Source organism: Ahaetulla prasina, chromosome 3 (assembly GCF_028640845.1).
Source record: "Ahaetulla prasina isolate Xishuangbanna chromosome 3, ASM2864084v1, whole genome shotgun sequence".
NCBI classification, from domain to species: Eukaryota; Metazoa; Chordata; class Lepidosauria; order Squamata; family Colubridae; genus Ahaetulla; species Ahaetulla prasina.
In genome coordinates this window covers 185,707,271-185,726,652 of record NC_080541.1, presented here as the reverse complement: position 1 = coordinate 185,726,652, position 19,382 = coordinate 185,707,271, and positions in this window count along the sequence as shown.

The following is a 19,382-nucleotide window of genomic DNA, read 5'->3' as shown; positions in this document are numbered from 1 at the left end:
CAGAGGTGGTATTTGCTGGTTCTCCAAACTACTCAAAATTTCTGCTACTGGTTCTCTAGAACCTATCAGAACCTGCTGGATTTCACCCCTGCATTGAATACAGATAAAGGTGGGTATAACATTTGGGTGAAAAGGAGAGAAGGAATGACTGAAGATTAGTTCTGATATGATACGGTCATAAATTTTAAAATAGTTTATAAATGTTAATTAAATAATGGTAGGTGCAAGATGGCATTCTCCGCATAGATAATCACTTTTTTGTTTCTTCTTTGTATAACATAGGAAACAAGTTACTCATAGAAGATTATATAATGTTTGCCATGTAAGTAATACCATGATGTTATAAAACTCAAACCAATCATATCTTTCCTGGGAAAATTGTATTTAGCTGCACACCAAGGGAATATGTATATTTTTCATTTTGTTTTTATGAAGTTCTGGTGCCTTCTGGATAAGTTGGCTGCAGACTGAGGAAAACTATTATAATAGGAAGCCATGGTAGTAACAGAAAATCATGGAATATAACAGTCATGATAAAGATAGTAATCTATCTTTTTTCCTGCTTGCCAGCTGAGAGTAGATCACAAGAGATACCGGTGGCTATTACAGTTTATAACAATGAGATAAAAATACTGCAGACAGATAAAAAGTTAGATTTATTTTCAAAAGTTAGTTATGAAAGCTGAAAAAATATTGCGTTGTCGGTATACCTGTTTGGACATAAGATTGGACAAAAAAGATTTGCTGCATAAGAGAATAATAATAATAATAATAATAATGATGATGATGATGATGATATGATGATGTCAGGGTTGGAAGGGACCTTGGAGGTCTTCTAGTCCAACCCCCTGCCCAGGCAGGAAACCCTACACCATTTCAGACAAATGGCTATCCAACATTTTCTTAAAAATTTCCAGTGTTGGAGCATTTACAACTTCTGCAGGCAAGTTGTTCCACTGATTAATTGTTCTAACTGTCAGGAAATTTTTCCTTAGTTCTAGGTTGCTTCTGTCCTTGTTTAGTTTCCACTCATTGCTTCTTGTACTACCCTCAGGTGCTTTGGAGAATAGTTTGACGCCCTCTTCTTTGTGGCAACCCCTGAGATATTGGAACACTGCTATCATGTCTCCCCTAGTCCTTCTTTTCATTAAACTAGGCATACCGAGTTCCTGCAACCGTTCTTCATATGTTTTAGCCTCCAGTCCGCTAATCATCTTTGTTGCTCTTCTCTGCACTCTTTCTAGAGTCTCAACATCTTTTTTACATCGTGGTGACCAAAACTGAATATTTCAGTTGCTTAATCCAGCAATCTGCCACTTGTGTGATTTTTAAAACATATGCAAACATTATAATATCAAGTATCTGGTGAACATGGAACAGCTACTTCAAAGCATAAAATATGAGTTCTATGTCTGTTCATAATTATCAGAGAAAAATATTTTGCAAGGTAATATTCATTCAAACCAGATGTATACTACAATAATAATAATGAATCCTTAGAGAATAGCATATACAATATTATTACTCTCAGAATGTTAAGAATGCAACCTTTTTAGAGAAATAGAGAAATGTTGGAAATAACATATTGTGACTTGGCAAAATTTTAACCATCCTTTGTGAGTGAAATAGACAATTTTGCTGTTAAGATAGTATAAAGAGGTGTCCTGAACTGCGATTGAAGATATTTTCTAAGGAAGCATTATACAAGATATTTCACATCAATAGATACTATCAATGGATAATTTACTTACTCATATTATATATCTCATTATGTTGATAGAAATATATCTCAAATGAAACTGGTTTAGAATAATTCCATAAACCTTTATTTAGGGTGTGTGTGTGTGTGTGTGTGTGTGTGTGTACCTATGTATCTATGTATCTATGTATGGATAGATAGATGATAGATAGATATAGAGCAAAATGATCTGACATTAAAATAGTTTGCAGGAGAAAAATAATTTGCTACAACTATTGTAAAGCATTAAAAGTAAGAATAATACAGAAAGAAGAAGATATTTTGATAATTAGAATGAAGCTTGATTGACAGTGCTGTATGAGAAAGAAGGGGAAAGTTATTTATTTTCTGGAAAGCCCTCTTGGCTGAGAAAAAATTCCTCTTGGCTCATATTCAGTAATCACAGGCAGAATGTACGTATTGAAAGTAGGGTGGGTCGATGCTTAGTAATCTACCAAGATACACAGCTGGAATAAATGGTTGTAATTACTCTAAATTTTTAAAAGCAAAGAAAATGTTTTTTTTAGTAAACAAGAAGATGGTAACAGCAACATCAAAGCAAAAAAAACGTTTATAGAATACTGAATGTTGTGAAGTGCTCTTAGGCAGAGTAGACTAATCTTTAAGAAAATGATATTAGGTACGTATTTCAAGGAGTTTTAGCTTCAACATACAATGTGAAAGTGTGGTAGTTATTTTGTGAATAAAAATACAGAAATTAGAAATCTAGCTACAGTAGAAATCTAGCTATTATATATTGAACATAAAGGTCTGTTTAGGCAATGTTTTATTCCATATAAAAGTACTGCAGAGTTTAACAGATTTATTTATTTTATTTATTTATTTATTTGTCAAACACAACAATATATATAAGTATAAGCATGAAATAACCATATGAATTGGATACAATCAAAGGGAACATTAGGACAGGAACGGTAGGCACGCTGGTGCTCTTATGCACGCCCCTTACAGACCTCTTAGGAATGGGGTGAGGCCAATAGTAGATAGTCTTTGGTTAAAGCTTTGGGGATTTTAGAAAGAAACTACTGAGTCAGGTAGTGCATTCCAGGCATTAACAACTCTGTTACTGAAGTATATTTTCTACAATCAAGATTGGAACGGTTCACATTAAGTTTAAATCTATTGTGTGCTCGTGTATTGTTGTGATTGAAGCTGAAATAGTCTTCAACAGGAAGGATTTCCTTTCCCTTAGCTAGTTCTCTTTCATTGAGAAAATGTCTTTTTCCTTCACTAAAATTTTTCCATTAGAAAAATATAAATCTCATATTTTAGTTCTGACAATCTTTCTTATTTAGACTGGATATTTATGATCTTCAATATTCTGGGCTACTAATGAACAGCAGCATTCTCGAAAGGAATTACACAAGACGTTCCACTAAAACAAGCTGTTTGTGCAGATAGCAAGCTAGTTTAGGGGAATCAGAATAAATTATGTGGTGTATATACTGAATAAGAGGGCAAGAACTAGAGAAGTTCTGGGGAAAAAAAAACAGTCCAACCAATAGTACTCTGTCTCAAGATGGAACTATCTTGTCCACAAAACAATATATTCCATTTCAATTCCAACACCCCTTAAAGATTTTAGAGACAAAATATTCCCTCACATATATCTTTCAGTTGAAGTATGCAAGCAGTCTTTTATCATCTGAAAAAAATAAGTGAGGGAACTCAAAAACAATTAGGCTAATAGCCCTAAGTCATGTTACCAGTAGATTTTATTTTCAATTTAAATATAGAAATAAAAAGAAGGATTTACTATACTATATGGCTTCCCACCAGGACTCATCAATTAATCACAGAATCCGTGGCAATTTCCAGGGAACAAATGATGGACTTGAAGATGACTCCAAAAAAAGCAGAACTGACTACCATGGTGGGATGGAATCTGGGCAAGGAGAGAACATGAGATCACCCACAAGTGCTTCAGACAGGCACTCTTCATAAGAGGAACACAAGACAGTAGTCTCCAGTGAGTTTATAGCTCTGGGAGATAGCCATCTTGTTCAAATCATAATCTCTGTCTTTAAAAGAACATTGGATTCACATTCCTTTTCTAATCACTTTTGGAAAGTGATTCTTTAGCTTTTCAGAGTAGTTTCTTTTTGCTGCTCTAATCTCCCTTGTTAATACATTTCTGGCCTGATTGTACAGCATTTTATCACCTTTTTATTTATTTATTATTTTATTTTGTCACAACAGTATATATAAACATAAGCATGAAGTAACTATATATAAGCATATATATGAGTATAAGTATGTAATAACTATATAAATTGGATATAATGAAAGGAAACAGTAGGACAGGAACGGTAGGCACGTTTGTGCTCTTATGCATGCCCCTTACCTTTTCTGTAGGCTTCCTCTTTGGAACGACGTAGCTGCTTAAATTTAGCTGTGAACCAAGGTTTGTTGTTACTGTATATTCGCAAGTTCCTGGTGGGCACATATAGGTCATTCATATTGAAGAATATTTTTGAACAATGAATCCAGAGTTAATTTTAAGAGCATCTATGAATAGATTGTGTTTAAAAGATGTTATGAAGAGGAAAACATTTTACCTGACAAGATTGATACTGATTTGAAATTGGATTTAAAAATGATAGGCTACAAGAATGATATAGAAAAAGATGTTTCATTGGACATATAAAATAACAAAAAAGGGATGATGTCTTAGTTATTCTTATTAAAAGGGATATACAATTAACCAAGAGAATAACCTGGATGATGTTTCTATACTGAATTTGACAAAAGAGGTTGCCAAAGGTCCCAAAACACTGTATTGCCCTGATACTGCAGGAATGGAGTTTCCATTTCCTTTTTATTCTTTTTATTAATTTATAATATAAAATGCAAAAATGCAAAAGAAAATATTAGGAAAGATAGGGGAAGGAAAAGGAAAGAGAAAAGTGTAGGAAAAAGGAGGAAAAGACAGAAAAGGTATTGACTTCTGAATCCCTTTGGTGTAGTAGAATAAGGTAACATTAAACCACAACTTTTTACTTTTACATAAAAAGATAAACTAGCCATTTCTATAATAACAAGTTTGTAAAAACCAAAACCAAACCTTTATTTTTATACCTCAAGCACAAAGTCCAGAAGCGGTTTCCAAGTAGGAACAGAAGTAATTGTGTTTTTTTCTCTTTAATCAAAGCAGTCAATTTAGCCATCTCCACTAACTCCATCAACTTTTGTAACACTTCATACATTATGGGAATAGGAATAGCATTTTCAAGAAAGAATGTATTCTATCTTATCCAAACAGTCCAGCCCAGTCGAAGGCATATTTTACCATCTTAGCATAGAGGCTGCGGTTATAAAAATGTTGAAGAACTGCATGAACATGATGGGCAGAATACTTAGAATAATTTAACAGAGCATTTGCATACATTATCATGGACTTGCCCAGATATTTGTGGAAAGTATGACCAAGACACTATCTGATAATCTGAATATAATATAGTCAAAAAAAATTCAGAATCTATATTCCTCTCTAATATGAATAAAGCTTTTATTCTAAGCTTTTCTGAGATCCACTTTGGTAAAATGTTCACTTTCTCTAACTATTTCAAAAGTTCAGAAATGAAAGGAAAAGAGTAGTGAATACTAATTTTTACAAGGTAGATGAGTGGCAGTTAGGACTATAGCGGTTTCACACCAGTGGCTGTGAAGCCCAAGGTTAAACAGCTCATCCCAAACTTTATCTAACGGTTTCTCTTTGAACTGGGTCATTAAGCCTCTTTCATTTTAATCCGGGTTGTCAACCTTTTTATACCTACCGCCCACTTTTGTATCTCTGTTAGTAGTAAAATTTTCTAACCGCCCATCGGTTCCACAGTAATGTGCCGTGTATTGTTGTCTGCACATGCCTCTCGCGCATCGTGGATTGGGTTTGGTGTGGAGGGGCGCTGGCTACCAGCTCTGCTTGTCTGTTACAGCTGGGTGGTGTGGGGGGAGATGCGCAAGCTATTCTGGGACGAGGCTCTTTTGTTTGCGGTCGCACTATAGCGCCATTTAGTTTCACTTACATAACATGAACTAAACTTATGTGTGGGCAATACAAATAGTATATTTTCAGAAATTTAAATTGTCACGGGGAATTTAATGAAAACCTAATGAAAATGTTTTTAAATAATGCTATGAAAATTTTTTAAAAAGTCAATTAAATTTAAAAACAGGAAAGTGCTTCAGTATCAGACAAAACCCCTACCGCCCACCATGAAAGCTGGAACCTCCACTAGTGGGCGGTAGGGACCAGGTTGACTAACACTGTTTTAGTCCATACCCTGACCTGACAGCTGAAACCCAGCAGCATACTCTTTCACCATCTGCTTAACTTTTGGGAAACAGGGATTTCATGGTTTAACAATTACTTGATTGACACTGAGTTATGTTACAGAATTTATATAGCTGTCTTGAATCAAAATCTAAAGGGTCCTGAATCATAATCTAAAGGGTCCTGAATCAAAAGGAGAACCTATTCTACAGCTCCCTCAGTTGTTTGTTTAATTATAAATCCTATTAGGATTTATTTAGGCAAACTCCAAGAGACAGTGGACGACAGAGGAGCCTGGCATGCTACAGTCTATGGGGTTGAAAAGAATCAGACACAACTTAAGGATTGACAACATCTGGGTTTCTTGGTGGAAAAATAATCTAGTCTCAAACAGGTTTGTAGTTCACTTTGCTCAAGAAAGCCAGTACATTTGGAAGAATTATGATTTTATTTGTCAGTCAATATAACGGGTATTTAGGGTTGGGTGGCTACTGCAGAGTTCTGGCCCAGCACCAGCATGGTGTGCCAGTAGATTCTGTTTCATCTGCTAGACCAGCTGGCTCCTCTGAATTGTTACCAACTATTATACCTAGATCAGGATAATAGAAATTTGGTCAATGGTTAATGGGATTGCCAGAGGATCAATAACCATCATGATAATTCTTTATGCCTTGGCAGTAGCTGTCCTACACTAGCAATGGGAATTAGCATTTGGCAATCAAAGTCTCTGGCTTTCATTCCTGGTCTTGCCAGTAAATCACAGATTTCCTGAGACTTGGCTGAAAACTGTCAGATGCCGCCCAACTAAATTAGAATGTTTATTGTGGTCGAAGAGGAAAACAAATGCAATAGTTGACCACTGTCTGCTATTGCAAAGATGTCAAATATTCCCAGGTTCCTTGCTGCTGTTCGTCCAGATTAACAGCTATTTGGCACAGCACGTGGTGGCTCTGAAACTTAGTGTTTGTTGCATTTTAACAAAGCATTTCTCTGGACCAGAAGACCCTGATTCCAATATCATTTACTGCTATTTTAAAAATGTACGCTGTCCCCGGTTCATAGAATGCTTCATATTTCTTCTGAGATCAGGAACAAGATTCAGCCTTACTGGTACTACACTGGGATGTGTCAGAATTGTTCACATTTAAAACGTAACTACGGTTAATACATAATTCAATTAAACTTTTAATTCCCTTCAATTTTAATAAAGAAATGAGAAAACATACTTCCAGGCAACTTCTTCCCCATTATCTCTGCCATTATAAAGGATCCTAGAATAGCATGAATGATCTGAATCGCTGATTCAAATTTTGGAGAAGTACGGATTTGAGCTTGCAGTTAAAGTTTTAAAAACAAATTTTATTCAAGTCACATCAATCAAGATTCAGCTCAAAGAAAAGGTTCATCCATAGGTTACAATGGGGAAGCATCAAAATGCTTGCAGCTACTTCAGAGGTCTTTTTTTAAAATGAATGGTTTGTTAAAAAAACCCAACAAGGATAATTCATCCTGTAGAAAAAAAATAACTTTGCCAGATTTCAGTGGGATATTTTCAAGATTTTGCCAAATTTTTTTGAAAGTTTTTCCCTGTATCCTTCTGAAGGCAGAAATAGTGAAAATAGCACAGAGACCACCAAATTATGCACCAAAGTGCAATATACCCTTTCCCAACTTAACAAATAAAGGAAAATAAGATTTACTATTCCCTTTGTTTGTTTCCAAAGATGTGACGATAAAGGGTGCCCTTTGATCTTCACTTGCGATGGAGTGTGGTTGTACTGCTTCTAATCACTGGTTTAATGCTTTGCCACAGCTGATTGACAAGCTTTTCTCTTGAAAAGTAATTTCTAATCATAATATGGGCTGCTATTGGCTGGGCAGGGCATACCAGCCTCTCCTGAGCATACTTTGATTCTTTCAGGATTGCAGCTTATTAGCAATAGACTGGGTTAACCAACGCAAGCAGAAGACACAGGATGACATTGTGAACTATGCCATGGGGAGTAGAAGGCAATAGAAAAAGAAGCTGTCATGAAGAATCCTTTAAAGCAGGGGTCTCCAACCTTGGCAACTTTAAGATTTGTGGCTTGCTGTTCCCCAATTCTTCTAAAGAGCAAACTTTCCTGCCGGCATTTATGTTAGCCCAGTATACAATCACTTATTATCAAAGGACATCCCAGTCATGTTGAATTTAAAATAAGTTTGAATTTTGAACTGGTTAGCCCCGAGCCCACTTTCAAAGTGTTGAGATGAACTTGAGATTCTGATTAAGGCCCAGTGAAGTAGTGTAACATTCCGTTAGGACAAGGGAAATCAGAATTAAACTTAGTGGCTGGTGGCATGAAGAAATTGAGACTTGAGAAACGGAATAAATCTCAAAGCAACATTACCTTCTAAGAGAGCTCTGATAGCCAATGTTTAATAAACTGAAAAAATTATTTGGTCACATGCATGCTTCAAAGAATCAACCATACAATCCAATCTATCCCAGCTTTCTCCACCTGTGAAAATGACATTGTAGCATTGCATAATATTCTACAAGAGAAACTATGGGGAAAGGAAGACTGAGCAACCTCTACTTGATCTCCCTCTTATGTAATTAAGGCTTTTTCTTCAAGCTACTTCGAAAAAAAAGTAACTTTTGCTCCAGAACATGTTGAAAATATCTTCAGGTTCTACTGTAACAAAAAGCAAACAAAACATCCTATGAGGAAAGCCTTACAGTCATATAGGCTAAATCAACAATCCCGTATATTTACACCTTGCAGGAATCAATTTCTTTAGTCAACTCTGCAGAGTTTGCAAGCTATCTATTTTTTATCCTTTCCAGATCAAAACTGATTATTCTGATTTTTGGAAATGTCTGGTCCAGCTGATTTTTCCAACTTATGGTATCCATTTTTGTTATTGTTGTTTTGTGATAGAGCTTGTGTATTGGTTATAAAATTCTTTAGATTTCAATTCCTGGGCTCTAGTTTCTGTGGCTGAAAGATAAACACCCTTTTATGATTAATTATACAACCCAACCCTTTTATGGAATTTGCTTTCAGCTGTTATGAGGATAATCAAACTGGGCAGCGCCAGGATTTCTTTATACATAACATTTCTTTTCCCCTTCTACTTCATCTGATAAAGCTCAACCTCAGGTGGCTTTGGTACTCTAAATCTTGTTTCACAAAACCTAACCAGTCTATTTAATTCCCACCCATTAAATAAAGTTGGCAAAAGGAATTCATTATTCTGAACCAGCAAAAATGGATCAAAATGAAGGATAACATTGCCCAGGGATCACAAATAAGAGAGTCAGCAGTTCAGCTGCCAAGCTCTGCCAGGCTTGCTTTTCATAAGCTTAGATCTGACAGCAAAATTGTCAGGAATGCCTTCCAAATTTAAGAATCCTCCAGGGTCTCATTTGCAAAAATGCAGAAGCAACCCTGCTGGTTTTCTTAAGGTGCATCTGTATTGGCCATTAATTCACATGCCAATTTGGATTATGGTATTTGCAATGGGCACATATGTTCATGTTTCATTAATAGGCATTTTAGTGGTGGGCCACTGTACTACAGATTCTGTTCAGAGAGACAACAGCTTAAAATGGCAAAAGAATTTGGCTGGATTTTTAAGTGTATTTTCTCATTCCCTTTCCCCAAATACATAGCAGAGCTAAATATTTTTGAAAGGAGCCAGGTTTCCTCAAACCTGCCAACAAGTGAGAACATTTTGATTCAGATAATTGCCCAAATGTATTGTATTTTTCCTCCTGCAGTCTTGCACGCATGTGGATGCAAAACAAAAGGTTTTTAAGAAACTTATTTCACATTCCATTACTCAGCATCATAATGCAATGCATCATAAATTTAAAAGCAAATTGCTTTCTACAGCAAGGCAGACTTCCCTAAATTGGCAGCAATCATACTCTTAGAAATATCTTTGGGCAATCAACTTCAGATGGAATTGGATTACTTAGAGCGTCAGATATTCCCCCTCCAACCCATACTAGTGGCTCCTTCTTACTTGTCAGAGTTTCACACAATTTATTTAACTAAGGTAAGTAAGGAGGTTAACGTTTTAGGAGCATAAAAAATTGATCTACTAACCCAGTTAACCCTCAAGAGGTTACATTTAATCTAATAGACTCAGTCATGAACAGAATTAATAACAGTTCCAAGTTTATTATAGGGGCATCTATATTCAATTACTTATAGTAATACAGCCAAAGAAAAATTCCTTTCTAAAAGAAAAAAGGCTGAGATGTGAGGTGAACTAAGTGGTAGTTTCAAGGGTTGTTGTTAGTTGCGAAGTCATGTCCGACCCATTACGACCCCATGGACAATATTCCTCCAGGCCTTCCTGTCCGCTACCATCGTCTGGAGTTCATTTAAGTTCACGCAGACTGCTTCAGTAACTCTATCCAGCCACCTCATTCTCTGTCGTCCCATTTTTCTTTTGCCCTCAATCTTTCCCAGCATTAAGCTCTTCTCCAGTGAGTCCTTCCTTCTCATTAGGTGGCCAAAGTATTTGAGTTTCATCTTCAGGATGTGGCCTTCTAGAGAGCAGTCAGGTTGATCTCCTCTAGGACTGACTGGTTTGATTGCCTTGCAGTCCAAGGGACTCACAGGAGTCTTCTCTAGCACCATAGTTCAAAGGCCATAGTTTCAAGGGTAGGAGGCAGCATATGTGTGTTTCACTATAAGGTAGTTCCATTTTAATTTTCTGCTGGATAAGGCCAAAGGTTTGTCTAGATCAGTGACCTCAACTTTGGCCACTTTAAATTCTGTGGACTTTCAATTCACAGAACTCTTCAATCAGCCAGAGTTAGTTTAGATTTAGAGTTCAAATCTACAGATGTTTAAGTGGCCAAGTTTGAGAAACAGTGGTCTAGGTCAGGGGTCTCCAACCTTGGCAACTTTAAGCCTGGTGGACTTCAACTCCCAGAATTCCTCAGCCAGCTTTGCTGGGAATTGAAGTCCACCAGGCTTAAAGTTGCCATGGTTGGAGACCCCTGGTCTAGGTAATTTGAACAAAAATATGTAGCATACATTTTTTGAATTCCATCTTTTTGAACAGAAAACCAAGGAAGTTGAAATCATTTGGAATAATTACTATTTATTCTGATTTTACCCTTTTTAGATTTTTCTTTTAGACTTACCCTTTTCTTTTACTCACTCCTTTTTCTCTCTGATCCTTTTTCTTATCAAATTTATATTGTGCTTGGAATAGGAGCAAAGACCTTCTCCCCAGTAGCTGATATTCAGTCATGAGATAGCTAGTATGAGAAACTATTGATGGAACCATCTAACATAAACGTGTATAATCTTTTCTTAAAGTTATTGAATGTGCTTTAAACATCACATATCACCATGGCATGCTTGATTTTCAGAGGCTCAATGGTTACTTGGCAAAATACGTTCAATCCTAAACCTATAATGTTTGGATGAGGCTAAAAATAAGTACAAAATTGACCAACCATGTTCAATCATAATTGGTTCATCTTCAAAAGTAGAAATGTCTACATGAATAGGTATAATCATACAATGGTGGCTGACTGATTCCTTGACTGATCATATATTTCCCAGTAAGTAAAATGGCACTACATGTTGACAAATTCTTTGTACAAAGGCTAATGTATAGTGGTTCAGCTATTGATTTGGAAGAATAGTGAGTTAGTTGCTCTTCTAACCTACAGCATTCCCTTATCTGCTGTTTGCCATCAGACTTAATTGTGTAATGGTCCTATAATCAGAACAAAGGCAGAAGTCTTAAATGGGCACAATAAGTCTGTCAGTTTACAAGTCAACTTATTTCATAGCTATTTTTAATCAATGAGATTTAGCTCCAGATAAGGCCTTGTTAATATTCTACTTTTCTCATATGTTAAGTTAGCATGGAGGGAAAGCCTGCTTGATATAGCAAGTGGAAAACTACAAATATTCACAGGCTTCTTGTTTCTTTTATGGCTGTTAGAGGGCATGGGCCCCAAGCAACAGTGCATAACAATTTGTATAGGGGAAAGAACTCTGATCTCTTTTAGTTTTCTGACTGTGTACAACTATGTACAAAAGTCATAGGTAAATTATTTGGATTGGTTAGTCATTAGTGCAGATGAGATGCTGCCTTCCATTCATGATACTATCTCCAGTAGTGCAAGATTGTAATTTGTGGAGGTGAATACCAGTTGTCAGAGATAAAATATTAGTTAGGATGATTATAATTAATTAGTAATTATTATGCCGTTTTAAGTTGCTGTCTGAGAATGTGGATTATGACTGCATTGTACATGCATTAATTTTGGATCTAGTGACCAGTTTGTATTACAAGATTGTTCTGCGTATTACTCATTTGCTCAAAATGGGAGCACAATTCTCCAAATATGGCCTGTGAATCTGATATTCTAACCTGTGTTAAATCACTATTAGGGTTGCTATCAGGAGAGGAGACCAGAGTAAGGAATGTTCTTATCCAGAAGCAAAAACTTACATGAGCTTTCAAACAAACAAATTCAAACACCCCCACGAAACCAAATATTTTTATTTGACAAAACGCTGTTTACAAGAGACAAATTGCTGTTTAGAAGAGATGATCGAAATGCCCTAAGCCTCCAGTTGGTCTCCTGAAAATGCACAAACATCAAAGCGAATCTAGCTGAGATGTTGCAAAAGCTGATTTGTCAGACAGCAACTTTATGGTTGACAGGTTCTTCAGTCTAGCCTTCAGTCTAGCCTAAACTCTTTCCCTTCCTTTTTCCTGCTTGGAACCAACACTTCCTATTGCTCTTATGTCATTTCGTATTTTGCATAAGGGTTATGTCCTTGGAGATATGATGGGTGTTATACTAAGTGGAGAACTCAGATATGGAGATAATCAGATTGTGTCACAAAAGAATTTTATTGTTCAGAACCAGCTGTGTATAATCACATTCCAAACCAATTAATAGACTCTGATCTCTATATTGCAAATGCATTGAGTAACAGATCATCTGCACATTTTATCAGGTCAGACTGAGGTGAGAAGTGATTTGTAAAGGCGTTAACCTTCTTCTGGTTCCCAGCAGTGGATTGGCCTGTTTCTTTCTCTTGGGCATCAAAGAAATGCTGAAGCTATACTACAGAGGACTGAATTACCAAATAATTCTCAGGTGACTCATGAGCAAAACATAATGTGTTATATTTGAGCTAAATATTTTTCCTTTCATATCCCACTAGTGTTAGGTATATTTTTGTGACTATCACAATTGTCATCATGAAGATATCCTTTCAGATATGCCTTATTAAATTTTTTATGATCTCTTACTAACCTCTTCTTTTATCACTTGGACTCAATTTCAGATGGAGGTAAAATACTTTTCAGTGGATCAAAACCTACCAGACACTAACTAAACCATGAGCTGAACTGAAAACATGGGAGTTTTTCATTTTATAAAGAAACCTTTCACTTTCACTTAACTCAAAGAAACAAGAAGTAAATACTTGCTGGAATAAGGTTGCCATATGTATAATGCTCATTATTTTTTAATCAGCTTCTTGATTTGGCATTATTTTTTTGAATCAATTAGAGCTATGTTTGAGTCCTAAAAAAATTAGCTATTCATATTATTAATTTTGCCTGAAATGTCTAACAACTTCAGGTCCCCTTTCTGCCCCTGGGATGCAGATTCAGTCTCCTTATTTGACATTGTACGCTTCAGGTTCCTAACCTGCACAGAGGGATTAGTTATATATATAAGAGAGAGGGGGAGAAAGTAGTATCCATCAACTATTGCGGGCTTTATGCCGACTGCATCAGAACAAGACCGAATATTATTTCTCCTGCATCATTGCTGCTTTGTGATTAGAAGCTATAAATATTTATGATTTATTATAGCTTCTTGAGAAAGGTTTTGCTTGTGATGGTTCATAGATCAGGGGAACACCAAGAGAAAATAAAACTATAAAAGTCTTTCCCAGCTGCTCATTTATAACCTATAGCTTACAGAAACCAGAAGGGAGCAACAGCAATAGAATCTTGTTTTCTTTTCTGAACATGATAAATGATCCTCCAAGAAAGACCTTCTTAAAAGGAATGTTAGATTCTATACATCAGTTATCACTTTCTTTTGAAGTTCATACAATATCTATTATTAAAAGTTAGAGGGTTATGTTAAAAAAAATCCCCTAAGAATGGTAACCGGAGGAGAAGAAATTTGCAGAAAGTCCTTCTCTTATTTAATTATTATTATTATTATTATTATTTTATTTACATTTATATCCCGCCCTTCTCCGAACACTCAGGGCGGCTTACAGTGTGTAAGGCAATAGTCTCATTCTATTTGTATATTTACAAAGTCAACTTATTGCCCCCCCCAACAATCTGGGTCCTCATTTTACCTACCTTATAAAGGATGGAAGGCTGAGTCAACCTTGGGCCTGGTGGGATTCGAGCCTGCAGTAATTGCAGGTTGCTGTGTTTTAATAACAGGCTATCTTACAGCCTGAGCCACCACGGCCCTTTAAAGAAGAAAGAGTGTACCGGAAACCAGCATGAATAACATTTGCAATTACAACATCTAGAAATTTCTGCATGATTGGAAGCTAGTTGTGGGTCTACAAAATTGGGGGTATCCCAAGGCTCTGTCTTAGACCCAATACGCTTCAATATCTTCATCAAAAATTTAGATGGGAGGATAAAAGAGGAACTCATCAAATTTGCAGTTGATACTGTGCTGGAAGTCAACACTCTAGAAGAAGGCTCAATATACAGAAGGATTTTGACAGGTTTGAACACTGGACCCTAGCTAACAAAATGAAATTCAATAATGAGAAAAATTAAATTCTACATTTAGGCAAAAATGCCAAATGCAGAATAGGTGCTAACTGGCTCAATAGTGGGGATTTTGGAGTCTTAATGGACAATCACTTATATATGAGCCAGAGATATGCTGCAGCTGCCCAAAAAACCAAGGCAGTCCTAGACTGCATTAACAGAATCAAGACCAAGTGAAATGTTAATACCACTTTATAATACCTTGGTAAGATCACACTTGCATTCATTTTTTTGTTGCCACAATATAAAAAAGATATTGAGGCTCTAGAGACAGTGCAGAGAAGAGTAACAAAGATGATTGGGAACTGGAGGCTAAAATATATGAAAGGAATTGGGTATCTCTAGTTTAATGATAAGAAGGACTAGGGGTGACATGATAGCAGTGTTCCAATATCTAAGCAGCTGACACAAAGAAGAGGGGGTCAATCTATTCTCCAAGGCAGATGAAGGCAGGACAAGAAGCAATGGATGGAAATTAATCAAGGAGAGATCCAATCTAGAACTAAGGATAAATTTCCTGACAGAACAATCAATCAGTGGATTGGCTTGCCTCTAAAATTATGGGTTCTCCAACACTAGAGGTTTTTAAGAAGAGATTGGATTTCCTGCCTGAGCAGAGGGTTGAACTAGAAGACATCCAAGGTCCTTTCCAACTCTATTATTCTGTTACTAAATGTCACACCTTTGCCTAAAGCTGTGGACTAGTTAGAGGCAAAAAACCTGGGGATGATCGTCACAGGACACCAAAAGTGGCATATTTAAGAGAAAAGACAGACAAAACGCCATCCTACATTCTGAAAGAAAAAGTTAAGAAAGATCAAGAGAATATACTTTAGAAAAAGTCATAGACAGGGTTATAAGAAAAAGCTGCTGAAAGATAGATTGGGGAGACATTAATGAAGTAATTAATGCATAATCCATTAAATGCATGGATAAAGAGCTTACAAGTTATAGCATATATTATGTTTTTTTTCCCTTGAACATGAAATAAAATATAGAGAAAAGTTTAGTTTAGTTATCTATATATCAAATTGTTGTATTTTACTCTAATTTCATTCTAAATTGTTTTTATAAGATTTTATTAATAATTTGTATTTTGGATCCCTGTATTTTGATATGGCCTGTGGACTAATAACTAAACTAAACTAAACTAAACTAAACTAAACTAAACTAAACTAAACTAAACTAAACTAAACTAAACTAAATATAGAGATAAGGTGTATGTGCCTTTAAAGAAAAACATGACATGATTCAGAGGCAATTAACAATAGAGATCCTTTTCCATAACAACACTAAGGCAGACCAAGCAAACCTGTGAGTAGAGTTTGAGATTTTAAAAATGATTTGTCATAAGAATGAACTGCAGTGCCCTAGTTGTTTATCTACAGCCATAAACAAAGGGAACCCATTGTAATTTCTTTTCAAGTGCTTTGGAATGCGGAACAACTTTTAAAATAAGCCTTAGCAGCTTTAATAGTTTGACATTGTTCTGACTAGTTCTGCAAATATAGGCAATAAGAACACGTGCATAGAAGTTAATATTGCCAAGTTAAGGATTTTAAAAGTACAGGGTTGGAAAACAACAGTAAGAAAAAAAAATAATGCTAACTGTCTGCATTCTATCTTGGATTCAATAGAGCAGTGATGGCTAACCTTTTTGCCACCACGTGTCAAAAACAGGGGAAGCATGGGTGGGTCGTGCATGCGCATGCCCACATCCATAATTCTATGCACCTTGTTTCCTGTACATGCACGTGTGATCCCCCCCTGTGTTTTTCCTGCTTTTGGCACATGATGGCACAGTGGGCCCAGTAGGCCTGTTTTTTGCTCCTCTCCCTAGGCTCCAGAGCCACTCTAAGAGCCAGGGGAGGGCAAAAACAGACCTTCCCCACCACCCCAGGCCCTCTGGAGGCAGGAAACAGTCTGTTTCCCTACTTTCGGGTGGCCCAGAAGGTCCAAAAATCAGCTGGCTGGTGCGTGCATGCGCGCTGGATCTGAGCTCGCATGCCCACCAATATGGCTCCGCAAGCCATAGCTTTGCCATCACGGCAATAGAGGATACAGGTCATTCTTGACTTACGACCACAATTAAGCCCAAAATTTCCATTGCTAAGCAAGGCAGTTAAGTGTGAGCTTTGCCCCATTTTACAACTTTGTTGCCATGGGTGTTAAGCGGATCACTGCCGTTGTTAAGTGACTCCTGCTGTTATTAAGTGAATCTGGCTTCCTCCATTGACTTTGCCTGTTGGAGACCAGCTGTGTTCACATGACCCCGGGACAGTGTAACTGTCATAAATACCTGTCAGTTGCCAAGAGCCCAAATTTTGATCATGTAACATGGGGATGCTGTAATGATTGTATGTGTGAAAACTGGACATAAGTCACTTTTTTCAGTGCCGTTGTAACTTTGAATGGTCAGTAAATGTGTGGTTGTAAATCAAGGACTACCTGTACTGAAAATGAAACTTTTCTCCCCATGTTTCCCTCTTTTGCTGTATCATGTGGTAGACTTCTCATTAGTTACATATAGCATCTTCTGGCATCTTCCAACTCTAGTTTTAGCAACATCGCATGAGAGCATGCATTAAATCACCTGAATGATGTGTTAGTAATGCTCCGTAGGCTTTGATTCTTAATATCCCTACTTTGAAAGCAAGCCCACTGGGATCAGAATTGTAGACTGTCCTATTACCTACTGGCTCTGATGTATACACTGTGAGCAGAAGCATTACATTTATAGTTAAGGCAATTGAGCTAAGAACCCATTAGATCAAACAGCTTGGGGTATCCTGTAAAGGTGATGTACCGTAGTTATCTGAATGTTGATTCTTTGTATTTACATATGTATTTTATTTTCTTATTACTCTGGAATTAGATCCTGTATCTTATTTTATTTTTTGATATGGTCATCAGATTAATCAATTAATATAAAATAAATAGAAATAAGAGATATTTCTTTATAAAATTCATGGGCCACCTATCTTACCATAGGGTAACTCTGGGCAGCTTACAGTTGCATCTAAGTTAAAACATAAAAAGTTAAAAATCAAACGTTAAAGACACATGGGAAGGGAGGGGACAGATTGGGGGAGAAAGTGCAATCTGTTATTACTCAATCAACCACTTTCATTGCTCTGTTCTCCCACTGGGGCCCAAGCTGACTGGCTTTATTGATAATGCTAATAGGCTGTATAAGTTATTAGTATGAAAGTGGCTTACAAAGACAGTGTAAGATCCTACCACACTTTGGCTTCACATTGGTGTTTCTCTTATCAGGAATCAAGTGAATCTTTATCCATATTTACTGGTATAGATGGAAGAAGAGATTCTCACTGAGCAGTGAGGAAAGAAAGTGGGTACTACACAGTCAGAACAAAAGAAAATAGAAACATTACAAAAAAACCATTTGCCAAGAATTAGCTATGGAAGTTTAATTCTCCATCTTAAATAAAACAGTTAGGCCACATGAAATCTGAGAAATGACAGGAAGGTTGAACTCAAGGGATATCCTCAAGGCATGGAAAAAATAGTGAAGATGGAGTCTGTGATAGTGCAATCAAAGATCCACCCATAAAAAAATAGCCAAAGGCCTATTCCACTATCTTAACTATTTGGACTATTTCCTGTTTTCACCCCAGGGGTGAAATCTACTTATCTTCCCTACCGGTTCGGAAGCGCGCCCGTCAACCCTCTCCGCATGCGCAAACCCTTCTGCGCATGCGCAGAGGATAAAAAACAGGTTACTTCCTCGTTAAAACCAGGAAGTAACGATGACTGGGCAGGTGGGCGGAGCCTTGAGCCGCCATCGCTACCAGTTCTCCAAACCACCAGCCGTCACCGCTACTGGCTTGGCTGAACTGGTCTGAACAGGGAACATAACATAACATAACATAACATAACATAACATAACATAACATAACATAACATAACATAACATAACATAACATAACATAACAACAGAGTTGGAAGGGACCTTGGAGGTCTTCTAATCCAACCCCCTGCCTAGGCAGGAACCCTACACCATCTCAGTCAGATGGTTATCCAACATTTTCTTAAAAATTTCCAGTGTTGGAGCATTCACAACTTCTGCAGGCAAGTCGTTCCACTTATTAATTGTTCTAACTGTCAGGAAATTTCTCCTTAGTTCTAAGTTGCTTCTTTCTTTGATCAGTTTCCCCCATTGCTTCTTGTTCTACCCTCAGGTGCTTTGAACATTTCACCCCTGGTTCACCCCTGCAATAGTCCAGCCATTTACCTGTGCTTGACTATTTCCTTTGGCCACTAAAGAAGCAGAAGTCCAAGGCATCAGGAGGGCATTGATATAGGGAAGGCTGGGCTAAGCATTATCATTACTTGAAAATATGGAGAAGAAATAAGAAAACAAAATTAAGAACTAATCAAGGAAATTTATTACAAGGACATAATCTGCAACAACAGTTCCTAACCTTTCCAGCTTGGTGGTCTGGCAGAAGGGGAGGGTAGAGAGGATGGTTCCATGTGAGTGGCAGGTACGCACATGCCACTCGCCTTGTAGTCAGCGCAGATTCTAAT